General features: G+C 38.3%; 1 protein-coding gene across 4 annotated transcripts in view; it reads left to right on the top strand.

Moving 5' to 3' along the window:
* The first annotated feature begins 4,410 nt into the window (after nt 1–4,410).
* LOC125812370 (GPN-loop GTPase 3) overlaps nt 4,411–12,878 on the top strand; it is a 267,756-nt gene continuing 259,288 nt past the window's right edge. For 2 of the 4 annotated variants that reach the window (XM_049491879.1, XM_049491875.1), the window contains exon 1: nt 4,411–4,421. The gene's annotated coding sequence lies outside the window, so the exon portion shown is untranslated. Of the gene's footprint in view, nt 4,422–12,574; nt 12,586–12,878 lie in introns of those variants that run through there. The other 2 variants (XM_049491878.1, XM_049491874.1) reach the window with 1 other exon arrangement.

Raw genomic sequence — 12,878 nt, 5'->3', positions numbered from 1 at the left:
CAATACATACATAAACACTATTCTACAATTACTTAATTATTAGTTTTACGTTGTTAATTACTCATGGTTCCCATAACCCTAGTTGTGGATTTTGTTACTCATGCTTGTGTGATCAAAATTCATAATAGGGTTAATAGAATAAATCCTGAAGTTACAATTAGAATAGATGAAATTTGGAATTTTGAATTGAAAAACAAAAGCAAATTTCATAAACCAACACTCCAAGAACTAAATGTTAAAAGTGTTTGCAAATTAATCCTCAAAGCCAAAAGTAAGTATCTCAGAAAGTGTAACAACCCAAAAATGAAAAATACAACTAATATTTATAGAAATCAAATCCTAAATCAAGTAGGAAAAGGAAAACAAAGGAAATTCGGCTTGGCAGTGTCTTCTATGGTTAGTACCTACGGCTCATAGGTACCTTCTGTTAGCCAGAAGTTAGTCTCTCATCTGGATAGCAATTTCTACGGGCATGATCTATGGCTCGTATATCCTTGTATGGCCCATCATGTTCAACCTTCACTCAAGTACTCGAGATCAACTTTTCTAAATTTTCTACAACTCAATTGTATAGCTCGTAGATCATCCTACGACTCGTCATTAAGCTTCCGTTATTTAGCACTTAGCTCCAATTTCAGTAATTCAACCTACGACTCATACCTACGGCTCGTAGATCATCCTACGGCTCATAGGTCAAGTCATCAAAACACAAAAAGTCCTGATGTTGCAACATTTCAGTGCCAACTACTCTAAAACCTATTTTCTGTGAAATCCAAGCAAACACCATCACATATACTACCAAAATGCTTAAGACTTACGCAAAACTCCAAGTATAAAGCATCAAAAGTATCATAAATCCACGGTACATCTATGGATTGTAGAAAGGACTCGTCAAAGACTAGATGAAATTTTAGGATTCAGTACTTTGTCTACGGTAGATGGTCCATAGAAATTCCTACGGACCGTAGGTCATAATCGTAGGATCAATCTAACAATTATTTTAAGGGTATTTGGGTTTTTTCCTATACTTAAAATTATTATACTACGTCATTTATCCCTAATTCTAAAGTGTTATAACTAACCTTCACCCTTTGAAAGTTCCCCCAACTCCCTCATTCAATAAAATCCTCAAACACTCTCCAAGGTTTTCTCCAAAATCCTCTCTAGATCAAGGAAGATGAAGCTAGGGTTCTTCAATTTCAAGTCTTCTTTATTCATCATTACTTAGGGCTTCAATCAAGGTATGTATGGAGTTCATCAATGGGTTTCATTCACCCATTAAGTCCCTAAATATTCTTGAATTCTCTAATTCAATTTCTATTCAATTGGTTAGGTTTTCATTCAACTTCTCATGGGTTCTATTTGTATGACTTTAATTGCTTAATTTTGATCATATTATGATGATTTAGACTCAATTACATGTTTTTCAAATAATTCCATGTGAACTCATGCATTGATGATGATTTTGACGATAACCCTAATTTGCATGAACTTATGAAGAAGTTATGAAGCTATGAATGATGTTTTCATTAACATATGCATGATTTATGAAAATAAAGGTTTTATGATCTATGTTGCTTTAGATGAGAATCAATGAAAATTGTGAAAGATTTTCTCACAATTAAGGAATCGTGGTTTGGTGAAAGGTTTTCTCACTTTAGACTTGATTGAAGATTGAATGAGCTACTATTTGATGTTTAAGCTTGTATTTGTATTTTACTTATGTTTTTACATGTATGATAATAACTCTATGAAAATGACTATTCCGTTGGGATTTAACTTAGCATAGAGAGAACTTTGAGGTGGAGGCTCAAATAGGGTAGTCTCTAGTAGCAACCTCTAGTTCCAAACTATGTGCCCCCTAAGGTTTGCCTTAAATGGCCTATCTAGTGGATTCACATATAGCATATGACATGATATAGAGTTCTACCTTGGCAAGTAGACTCTCACTTCTTAATGTGGGAGTTACATTGGATTCCATGTATAGCTCGTATGGTCTATTGTTGGCTAAAGCTAATATCCCACAAAATGAACTAAGTTACATTCAAATGTTTTTTTAAGCTTCCTTTAGGACTTTAAGATGCATTGACCATGTTCATGATTTACGGTTATTCTTAAAATGATTTTATTACAGTTAGTTTGGTCATGCATATCTTGTTTTTTATTTATCCCCTTTATGATCATGTTTCATGTTTTATTGCATTCTTCTCATACTTAGTATATTCCATGTACTTATGCATACTTGTGCCTACATTTTTTCACTAATTTAAGGCGTGATGATTTCTCTCCAACCATTTGTGGATAGTTGATCATGTTAGAGATTGAAGACTTGGTGAGTCCTCATATTTCGAGGACAAAGTCACTTTTATTACTTTCCTTTTGTTTTAGTTTACATTCTTTGTATGTGGTGTACGGGTTACATCCTGACTACTCTCTGATGTAATAGATGGATTGTCAAAGACTTTGATGTACTTCCGCTTATATGTCAAGTTCTTTACTTCTTATAAGATTTCTTATTTTTCTTTATTATGTTGTGTATATGCATGTCAAGTGGCTTGTGTAGGGTCTCTCCGAGTCTTATACGTCATGTCACATCTAGGATGTACTTTGGGTTGTGATAGTAAACCCGCAATGAAGTCCATGAAAATGGTCCTTTTCAATCCAAGAATTTAGTTTGCGGTAGTCCATACAAATCCTCCATCCCATGACCGGCCTTTTCAAATGAGTTGGTTCTTTTCATTTGGAACCATCGTGATTCCTCCCTTTTTAGACAAACATTATATGGGACTAACCCATTTACTATCCTCTATCAGATAAACAATACCCGCATCAAGCCACTTTATTATCTCTTTCTTGATAACTTCTTGCATAAGAGGATTAAATTATTTTTTGTTCTCGATACTTAGTTTGCAGTCTTTAGCTAATTGAACCTTGTAGGTGCACAACTCAGGAAAAATCCCAATAATATCACCAATAGTCCACCACACGACTTTCATAAACTTTTTCAACATGCTAGCAAGTGCATCAACTTGACAATTCTACAAATCAATGACCATAACTACCAGTAAAGTGTTTTCATAACCCAAGAATACATAAATAAGATGAGAAGGAAAGCTTTTAATTCTAACATTGGAGGTTCTTTAATTGAAGGTTTTGCGGGTGGACTCTCCGTATTCTTCAAGTCAATATAAAACTTCTGAGGGTTCTTTGGGTAAGAACCTAACCCCATGAGAGCAACCACCACTTCATCATAACCTTGAACTTTTTCACTGTCATAATTCAAGAAAATAGCCACAAAGGATTCACCAATGCATGCAACCTCCCCAACCACAACTTCATCAATAACAACAATCACTGACACAACTTGCAATTCATCCGGTTGTTTCATTGATTTGCACACGTTAAAATTCACCTCCTCATTATTCACTCTGAATTTAATCTCACCACTCTCGACATCCACCAACGCTTTTTTAGTGGATAATAAGAACCTCTGCATCAATTTCACAATCAAGAATCACAAAATTAGCGGGAAAGATAAATTGTTAACCTTTACCAATATGTCATACAAAACTCTAATGGATTTTTGATCGATCTATATTCCATAAGAAATCTCATCTTAGTTGGTTTTGATACTCCCAACCCAAGCTTTTAAAATATTGTGACTAACATGAGATTTATACTTTCTCTAAGATTACATAAAAAGCCTTTGCAAATTGGTAAATACCAATCGTGCATGGAATTGTAAATGCACCTAGGTCTTCCTTGTTAACCACCATATTGATTGACATGATCACACTATAGTGGTGCAAAGTTTCAACTGTTTTGAAATCCATACTCCTTTTTTTCGTGACCAAGTATTTCATGGCGTACCCCGACATTTCGAGCAACAATCTACCAAAGGAATGTTCATAGAGAAGGTTTTGAACAAAGATAAGAATTTTTGAAATTTACATAATCTTATTTCATCTTTAGCCTTTGAGGGAAAGGTGCAAGTACTTTTGGTAACAATGTCACGACCCGGGAGTACCCCCAAGACGTAACACGGCGTACTTGACCCCGAAGGGGGTCTCATGCAAGCCTCTAGAATCATCATTACATAAGACATAGAAAATAATGCGGAAAATTTAAAACTTTACAATTGAAGTCCAACTTCATTTCTGATAAAGGAAAATAATATGAAATCTAGACTTTGTCTCATTTACCATCTAAAACCTAGCAATACAAAGTTTGGGACTTAGCCCTTTATATCAACAAAAGTCTCAATATAAGAAGTACAACAGGAACTAAGAAATAGGAAATCACATCCTCAAACTTGAGGACTCACCACAACTTGGAGATAAGCAATCCAAGTCTTCTTCAAAAGGAGAGTGAAAGTCACCTAGCCGGAACCTACACTCATGAAGATGTAGAAGGAAGAAGGGGTAATATGTACTAAGTATGGAAACAAGCATAAAATCCTAAAATATGATAAAAAGGACATTTTTATTTGAAAAGTATGCCTTTGTCAAGTTTAGAAACCAACATGCATTTATAATGTACAGCACAAGCCATAAGCATACTTACACTCATTACATGGTAATACCAACACCTTAGCAACCTCTAAGGAACACTTGTGCAATATATGGTTGGCATCCCATGATACCAACCCTACTAAGCATCCCCTTGAAGCTACCTTGATCATACACATCATCTTTAGACCTCATTATTATCATTAGTCACAATCAAGGAAACAGTCATGTAAATTACTTGAATACAAGGGAAGTCATTCATAACAACTATCCATTCAACACACACGCATACATTTGTATCTCATCATAATATAAAGGAACCATTCTACAACTTCCTACTAAGTCTACTTGTGCAATGTGGAAGTGAAGTCCCATACCCCCACTCCTACTAAGTAAACTCACCAAGAAGTCGTAGTATAGTTCATGTCTCATTCATTAGCTTTATTATATAGGGAAAAGTTGCCATAACCGACATAGACCGTGTGAGCTACATGGAATACGGTGTCATGTAACCCCACACCGAAAGAAGGTGTCCTACTTTCCTAAGGTAGAACTAAATGTATAGCTATAAGGTGGATCCACTAGCTAAGTCTTATGTTGGCACATAGTTATGGGATAGGGAGATCGCTTCTAGAAACCCGACCTCTTGCATTGGCGGAGGAGCTTCCATCTCATGAGTTCACTTGGATGACCCAACCTCTTGCATTGGTGGAACAGCCTTTACCTTATTGACCATATCCACTCGGTGCTAAGCATTATTTCCCAAGTTATACATAATCATATCTGGAATTGCATTTAAATATGTGAAGGAATACTCTATCCTTCATTCAATGTGATTCATCAAAATAGCTCATAGATTCATTAAGGACGAGAATGTACTTTCAACCTTAGAATCAACATTTGTTTGTGAGTAGAACTTTCACATTACCTTGGTAGTGTTTTCATGATAAATAGACTTTCAATCAATACAATACATCATAATCATCCTAGACTATCCATGCATCATCAAGTATAAGGGTAAGGGAATAACAACCTTTCAACAATACCATACTTACACATTAGTCATAGGAGATTTACTTTCTAAATGAATCAATAGTTTATACACATCTTGTGTCCATATGTACAAACCTAGAAATTTCCCCTTTTCAAGCTCATGAATCATATCTCACAATTTCACCTAAATATACTACAATAGGCATGAATAAAACAAGATTCAATAACTAAATTCACATAGAAACAATTCATAGTAATAATCTTGCATCAATAAACCCATCATAATTCATGAAATTGGGGTCATGGGGTAGTTCATGGCTTCATGGGGAATTTACAATGAAAATCACCATTGAACATCAAATCATCCACGACATAATGCAATTAACATAATAAAATCATTTTTTGGAAGAACTCATGGTTGGAATGAAAACCCTAGTTTTTGAACAAGTTACCAATTTCGAAATCAATAGTTGAAGGGCTTCATGGAGAAAAGTGTTCCATGAATTAAAGTCCCATACCTTAATTGATGTTTTCCCACGAAATTGGAGTGAAAATCTTGGAGCTTGAACCCTAATCTTGAGTTTTTTCTTTGTTCTTCAATGGAGTTTAGAGAGAGAATATTTTTGGGAGGGAAGTTGGTTGAGTTTGAGTTTTGTTAGTTATGAGAGTTAAAAGACTTGTTTCATAGTTAAAAATACTTTAATATACTTAAAATATCTAACACTAACTGTCCCCCACCCTAACTTAATTAATTAGTAAGTTACCAAACTACCCCCACTTAGCCGACCTAAGATAGCCTTCCCAGTCCCCCATCCATGAGACCCCCAACCACAGGGCGGGGTTTGAACGACGGACCGTACTGGTCACCTCGTGGTTTAGGTCTAAGGCTGGTCTTTGGCCTTGGTCTAAGACTCATCCATGATCCCCCCATCTACGGGGACTGGTATGGTCTACGGGTCGTACTTTACCAACGTGGATTGGGACTGAGACTATGGAATTTTGGGCACCATTGAGGAGGCTAAGTCTTGACCCACGACTCCCATCTACTGGGCATGAGTCAGTCCACGCCTCGTGGTCCCTATTTCGTGAATGAAGTTGTTTTTAGACAGCTTTTGAGCAGCCCATTGGCTCTTATCAAGGACCCTTGGGGGGTCCTTATGGAACCATGCCTTGACGTTTAGGCACTAGGACCTTAGTACTAAGTTAGGGAAGTTATTTTAAGACTCTCACCTTACGTTTTAACTTACTTAGGTTTCTAGACTTCACATTACGCTCTAGCTTAGGTCATTAGATTTTTGGGGTGTTACATTATCTCCCCATGGGAACATTCGTCCCCGAATGATGACCAAAACACCAAACTAAGTTAGAAACTCTAGACTAACATCCCACCATTCATGAAACGTCAAAATGTGCAAAACTCACAAATGCACTATTCAAAAGGAGGAAACTCCAACTCCATTTCACAACATGGCCAAAGCAATACAAGAAAGTTGGAACTACATCTACTAACTCAATATGCATGCAACTCATCAATTCACATAAGCATGGGAGGAACTAACTTCTCCAACTCAAGTAAGATCAACACAATAATATAGAGTGAACATGTCGTCTCATCAACAAATCAATAAGCATGTTCATCATTTCACCTCATGGAGTAAAAAATGCAATTATTACAAAAAAATGCAAGTCAACATGAGGAACATTTAGATCATGAAAACTCAATATATGCTAAACATGAATTCTCACAAGAACATACACTATTTTAAGGAAATAATGGAAAATTCATACCACATACATGACTCCCAAAACACTTAAAATCAAGAGGAATAAATTACCTCAACTTTGAAAAGAAGTAGAAGGAAAAATATGAGGATAGCGGGAGTTCATATCGGTCTCGTCCTCCCATGTAGCACCCTCAACTAAGTGATTCCTCCATAGAACCTTAACGGAAGCCACTTCCTTATTTCTCAACTTTTTCACTTGCCGGTCCAAAATCTCAACCGGGACCTCTTTATAAGAAAGGTTTTCATCAATTCCTAAACCCTCTAAAGGAAGGATGGAAACCGGATCACTAATACACTTTTTGAGCATGGAAACATGAAACACCGGGTGAACCGGAGCCAACTCATTTGGCAAGTCCACCTCATAAGCAACTTTCCCAGCACGCTTCAAGATTTGGTATGGGCCCACATATCGGGGACTAAGTTTCCCCTTCTTGCCAAACCTCATCACACCTTTCATAGGTGCGATTTTCAAGTAGACCCAATCACCAACCTCAAATTCAAGATCATTTCTTCTATTGTCGGCATAGGACTTTTGCCGACTTTGGGCCGTCTTCAAACTTTCTCAATGGCATCATAGACTAGTTCGGGACCAATTAGAGCAAACTCACCTACTTCAAACCACCCAACCAGAGATCTACACCTTCTTCCATATAGTGCTTCAAACGGAGCCATGGCAATGCTAGAGTGGTAATTATTGTTGTAGGCAAATTCTATCAAAGGAAGATGATCATCCCAATTACCCTTGAAATCAATCACACACGCCCTCAACATGTCCTCTAAGGTTTGAATGGTCCATTCTGCTTGACCATCCATTTGAGGGTAGAAGGCGGTACTAAGTTTAACATTGGTACCAAGTCCTTGTTGAAACGCCTTCCAAAAATGTGAAGCAAATTGTGTGCCTTTATCTAATATGATGGACAAAGGAATCCCATGCAACTTCACTACCTCCTTGATGTACAACTTAGCATAGTCTTCCGCCAGGAAAGTAGTCTTGACTGGAAGGAAATGGGCTGATTTCGTCATCCTATCAACAATGACCCAAATAGAGTCGTGTTGCCTTTGAGTACGAGGCAAACCCACAACAAAATCCATATTCACCTCCTCCAACTTCCAAGTGGGAATATTTATATCTTGGAGCAAACCTCCCGGTTTCATGTGCTCGGCCTTGACTTGTTGACAATTAGGATATTTGGCCACAAAACCCGCTATATCCTTCTTCATACCATTCCACCAATAGATTTTCCGTAGGTCCCGGTACATCTTGGTGGCTCCCGAATGAATAGAATACCGCAAACCATGAGCCTTTTCTAGAATCTTCTCCCTCAAATCATCAACATCCAGAACACACAACCTACCTTGGTACCTAAGCACCCCATCTCCCCCTTGGGAGAAAACCTCAACGGACTTGTTGAGAACCGATTCTTTCAATTCCATCAAAATAGGATCAAGGTGTTTCTTAGACTTCACATCAACTACAAAGGATGATTTGGAACTATGATGAACCATGAATTCACCCTTGGTGGAATCCACTAGTTGGACACCTAACCGGGCCAATCTATGCACATCACGAACCAATTCCTTCTTCTTATCTTCTACATGAGCAACACTACCCATGGACAATCTACTTAAGGCATCCGCAACCACATTAGCTTTTCCAGGGTGGTATAGGACACTCATGTCATAATCTTTCAAAAGCTCCAACCACCTTCTTTGTCGGAGATTCAAATCGTTTTGGCTAAATGCATATTGAAGACTCTTATGGTCAGTAAACACATCTTCATGCACCCCATAGAGATAGTGTCTCCATATTTTCAAAGCAAACACCACCACTGCTAGTTCGAGATCATGAGTTGGATAATTTTTTTCATGTACCTTGAGTTGCCTTGAAGCATAGGCAATCACCTTACCCCGCTGCATGAGGACACATCCCAAACCCACTCAAGAAGGGTCACAATATACCACAAACCCATCGGTATCCTCCGGTAAGGTCAACACCGGAGCGGATGTAAGTCTATTCTTCAATTCTTGGAAGCTTTTCTCACAAGCCTCCGACCACATAAACTTTGCTTTCTTTTGAGTTAAGGTCGTTAATGGAGAGGCAATAGAGGAAAAACCCTCAACAAACCTCCTATAGTAACCGGCCAAACCCAAAAAGCTTCTAATATCGGTAGGAGCTAGAGGTCTAGGCCAACTCTTGACCGCATCCATATTCTTAGGGTCAACCTCTATACCCATGCCCGACACAATATGACCAAGGAAAGCAACCGACCTTAGCCAAAACTCACACTTGCTAAACTTAGCATATAATTGGTGGTCTTTAAGGACTTGCAATACTATCCTCAAATGCTTCATATGATCACCCTCACTCCTTGAATAAATCAAAATATCGTCAATAAAGACAATCATGAATGAATCAAGATATTGCCTAAATATCCTATTCATTAGATCCATGAACGTCGCTGGGGCATTTGTTAGACCAAAAGACATGACTAGGAATTCATAGTGGCCATATCTTGTTCGGAAGGCCTTCTTAGGAATGTCAACCCCTCTCACCTTAAATTGGTGATAGCCCGACCTTAAGTCAATATTCAAAAAGTAACTCTTCCATTGGAGTTGGTAAAATAAATCGTCAATTTTAGGGAGAGGGTACTTATTCTTTATAGTGACCTTGTTCAATTGGCGGTAATCAATACACATCCTAAAGGACCCATCTTTCTTTTTCACAAACAATATCGGAGCACCCCATGGAGATATGCTTTGTTGAATGAAACCCTTGTCTAGCAAATCTTTGAGTTGTGCCTTTTATTCTTTTAATTCGGCCGGAGCCATCCGGTAAGGGGGAATTGATATGGGTTGAGTATCCGGCAAAAGATCATTGCTGAAGTCTATTTCCCGTTCGGGAGGAATTCCGAGCAAGTCATCGGGAAAGACTTCTGGAAATTTCCTTACTATGGGGACCGACTCTAAAGGAGGATTCTCGGACTCAATGTCCTTTAACTCTTACAATATGATAAATACAACCCTTAGAAATCATTTTACAATCCTTTATCCATGAAATGAATTGACCTCTAGGGATTGAATTTCCCCCCTTCCATTCCATAATGGGCTCATTTGGAAATTGAAACTTTACTACTCGAGTTCTACAATCAATGGAAGCAAAACAAGCATGAAGCCAATACATCCCCAAGACGACATCAAACTCAACCATATCTAATTCTGTCAAATCAATCAAAGTGACTTTATGAGACAAGGAGATAGTACATCTCCTATACACTCTTTTAGCTATGACCGAATCACCTACCAGGTAGACCAGAAAAAAGTTCTTTTAACTCTTCGGGAGACACTTCAAATTTCATAGCCACAAAAGGGGTAACAAAAGATACAGTGGCACCGGGTCTAATAATGCATAAATATCAATTGAAAATACCTGTAACATACCGGTAACAACGTCCGGGGACCCCTGTTGATCACTTCGGGATTGGAGAGCATAGAAGTGATTCTTCTTGGGAGCATCGGCATTAGAACCACTTGGTGTAGCTTGATTACCCTCTCTTCCCTTGGTAGTACGGGTTGGACAATCTTTCAATTGGTGTCCACTTTTCCCACATCCATAGCACACACTCATCCCAGCAAGACATTTTCCCTCATGCTTCTTACCACACTTTGCACATGTAGGCTTCTCCATGGAAGATCCACCCCTATTGCCTCCTTGAGGCTTAGGGTTAGACACCCTATCTTTGTTGGTCTTAGGAGCATTGGAGGAACTTTGATTGGAGAACCTCTTCTTAAACCTTGGTCCACTTTGACCTTCAAACTTACTTTTAGAAAAATTTCGACCGTCGGGCCTTGGCCTCTTTATCTCTCTATTCATTTTCTTGAGTTTTGTCTCCTCAATTGTGGAGTGTATAACATGAGCCTTGAGATATCCATATCATGATAGAGCATTGCCATCCGGCATTCTTCTTCAACCAAACAGGACACCCCAATTACAAACTTATTCATCCTAGCCCTTGAATTTGCCACCAAAGTTGCAGCATACTTGGATAGTTGAGTTAACTTAAGAGAGTACTCCTTCACACTCATACCCCATTGACGGAGGTTCATGAATTCCACCAACTTTTGTTCCCTCAACTCTAGGGGGAAAAACCTATCAAGAAAGACTGTCTTAAACACTCCCTAATTAACCGGGCCCGCTCTCGCAGGTCTCTCATCCCTCCATTTCTCAAACCATACTTGAGATACATCTTTCAATTGATAGGCAGCTAGTTCTGCCTTTTCTTGAGGAGATACTCACATGGCATCCACCACTTTAAACATTTCATCTATAAAGCCTTGTGGGTGTTCATCCATTTTAGAGCCATAGAAGGTAGGGGGACTCATCCTTGTGAAATCTCTAATTCTTGAAGCGAGTGTACTTGCATTGGGGTTTACCCGGGGCACGACTTCTCGATTAGCTTGGGCCGTTATGGCTTGATCTTGAGTGGTGACGGCTTGAGTTTGAACCGTCATGAGTTGGGTCAAAGTTTGAAAAGCCGCCCTTATCTCCACATTAGTCATGACCCCTTCATCATTAGGAGCTTGAGGGTCTTGAGGAGTTTGAGGGGAAACATTCTCATTCACATTATCCTCTTGTGCCCTTCTTGCATTAGCCCTTCTTTTATTCATTGCCTATAATCAGAAGAAAAGGGTTAGGAGAAAGGACTTCATAGAGTTAGTACTCCAAAGCACGACTAAAGAGTGATGAAAGAAGTGAAAGTTCCTAAACATCTTATAGCCTCTCATTCATAAGTGTGGTGTGCTTCACACTCATGAAGAAAACTCTACTAGACGTGGTTCATGAGAAATCAACCTAAATATTATTCCCAAAACCTTATGCTCTGATACCAAGTTTGTCATGACCCGGGAGTACCCCTAGACGTAACACGGTGTATTTGCCCCGAAGGGGTCTCATACAAGCCTCTAGCATCATCATTACATAAGACATAGAAAATAATGCGGAAAATTTAAAACTTTACAATCAAAATCCAACTTCATTTCTCATAAAGGAAAATAAGAGGAAATATAAACTTTGTCTCATTTACCATCTAAAACATAGGAATACAAAGTTTGGGACTTAGCCCTTTACATCAACAAAACTCTCAATATAAGAAGTACAATACGAAATAAGAAATAGGAAATCCCGTCCTCAAACTTGAGGACTCCCCACAACTTGGAGATAACCAATCCAAGTCTTCTTCAAAAAGAGAGTGAAAGTCACCTAGCCGGAACCTACACTCATGAAGATGTAGAAGGAAGAAGGGGTTAGCACATAATATGTACTAAGTATGGAAACATGTATAAAATCCTTAAATATGATAAAAAAAGGACATTTTTATTTGAAAAGTATGCCTTTGTCAAGTTTAGAAACCAACATGCATTTACAATGTACAGCACAAGCCATAATCATACTTACACTCATTACATGGTAATACCAACACCTTAGAAACCTCTAAGGAACACTTGTGCAATGTATGGTTGGCATCCCATAATACCAACCCTACTAAGCATCCCCTTGAAGCTACCTTGGTCATGCACATCATCTTTAGACCTCATT

Source organism: Solanum verrucosum, unplaced genomic scaffold (genome assembly GCF_900185275.1).
Source record: "Solanum verrucosum unplaced genomic scaffold, falcon-dt-bn FXZP01000145.1, whole genome shotgun sequence".
Lineage (NCBI taxonomy): Eukaryota > Viridiplantae > Streptophyta > Magnoliopsida > Solanales > Solanaceae > Solanum > Solanum verrucosum.
Note: the sequence above shows the minus strand (reverse complement) of the source record. Positions and strands in the feature narration are given on the sequence as shown.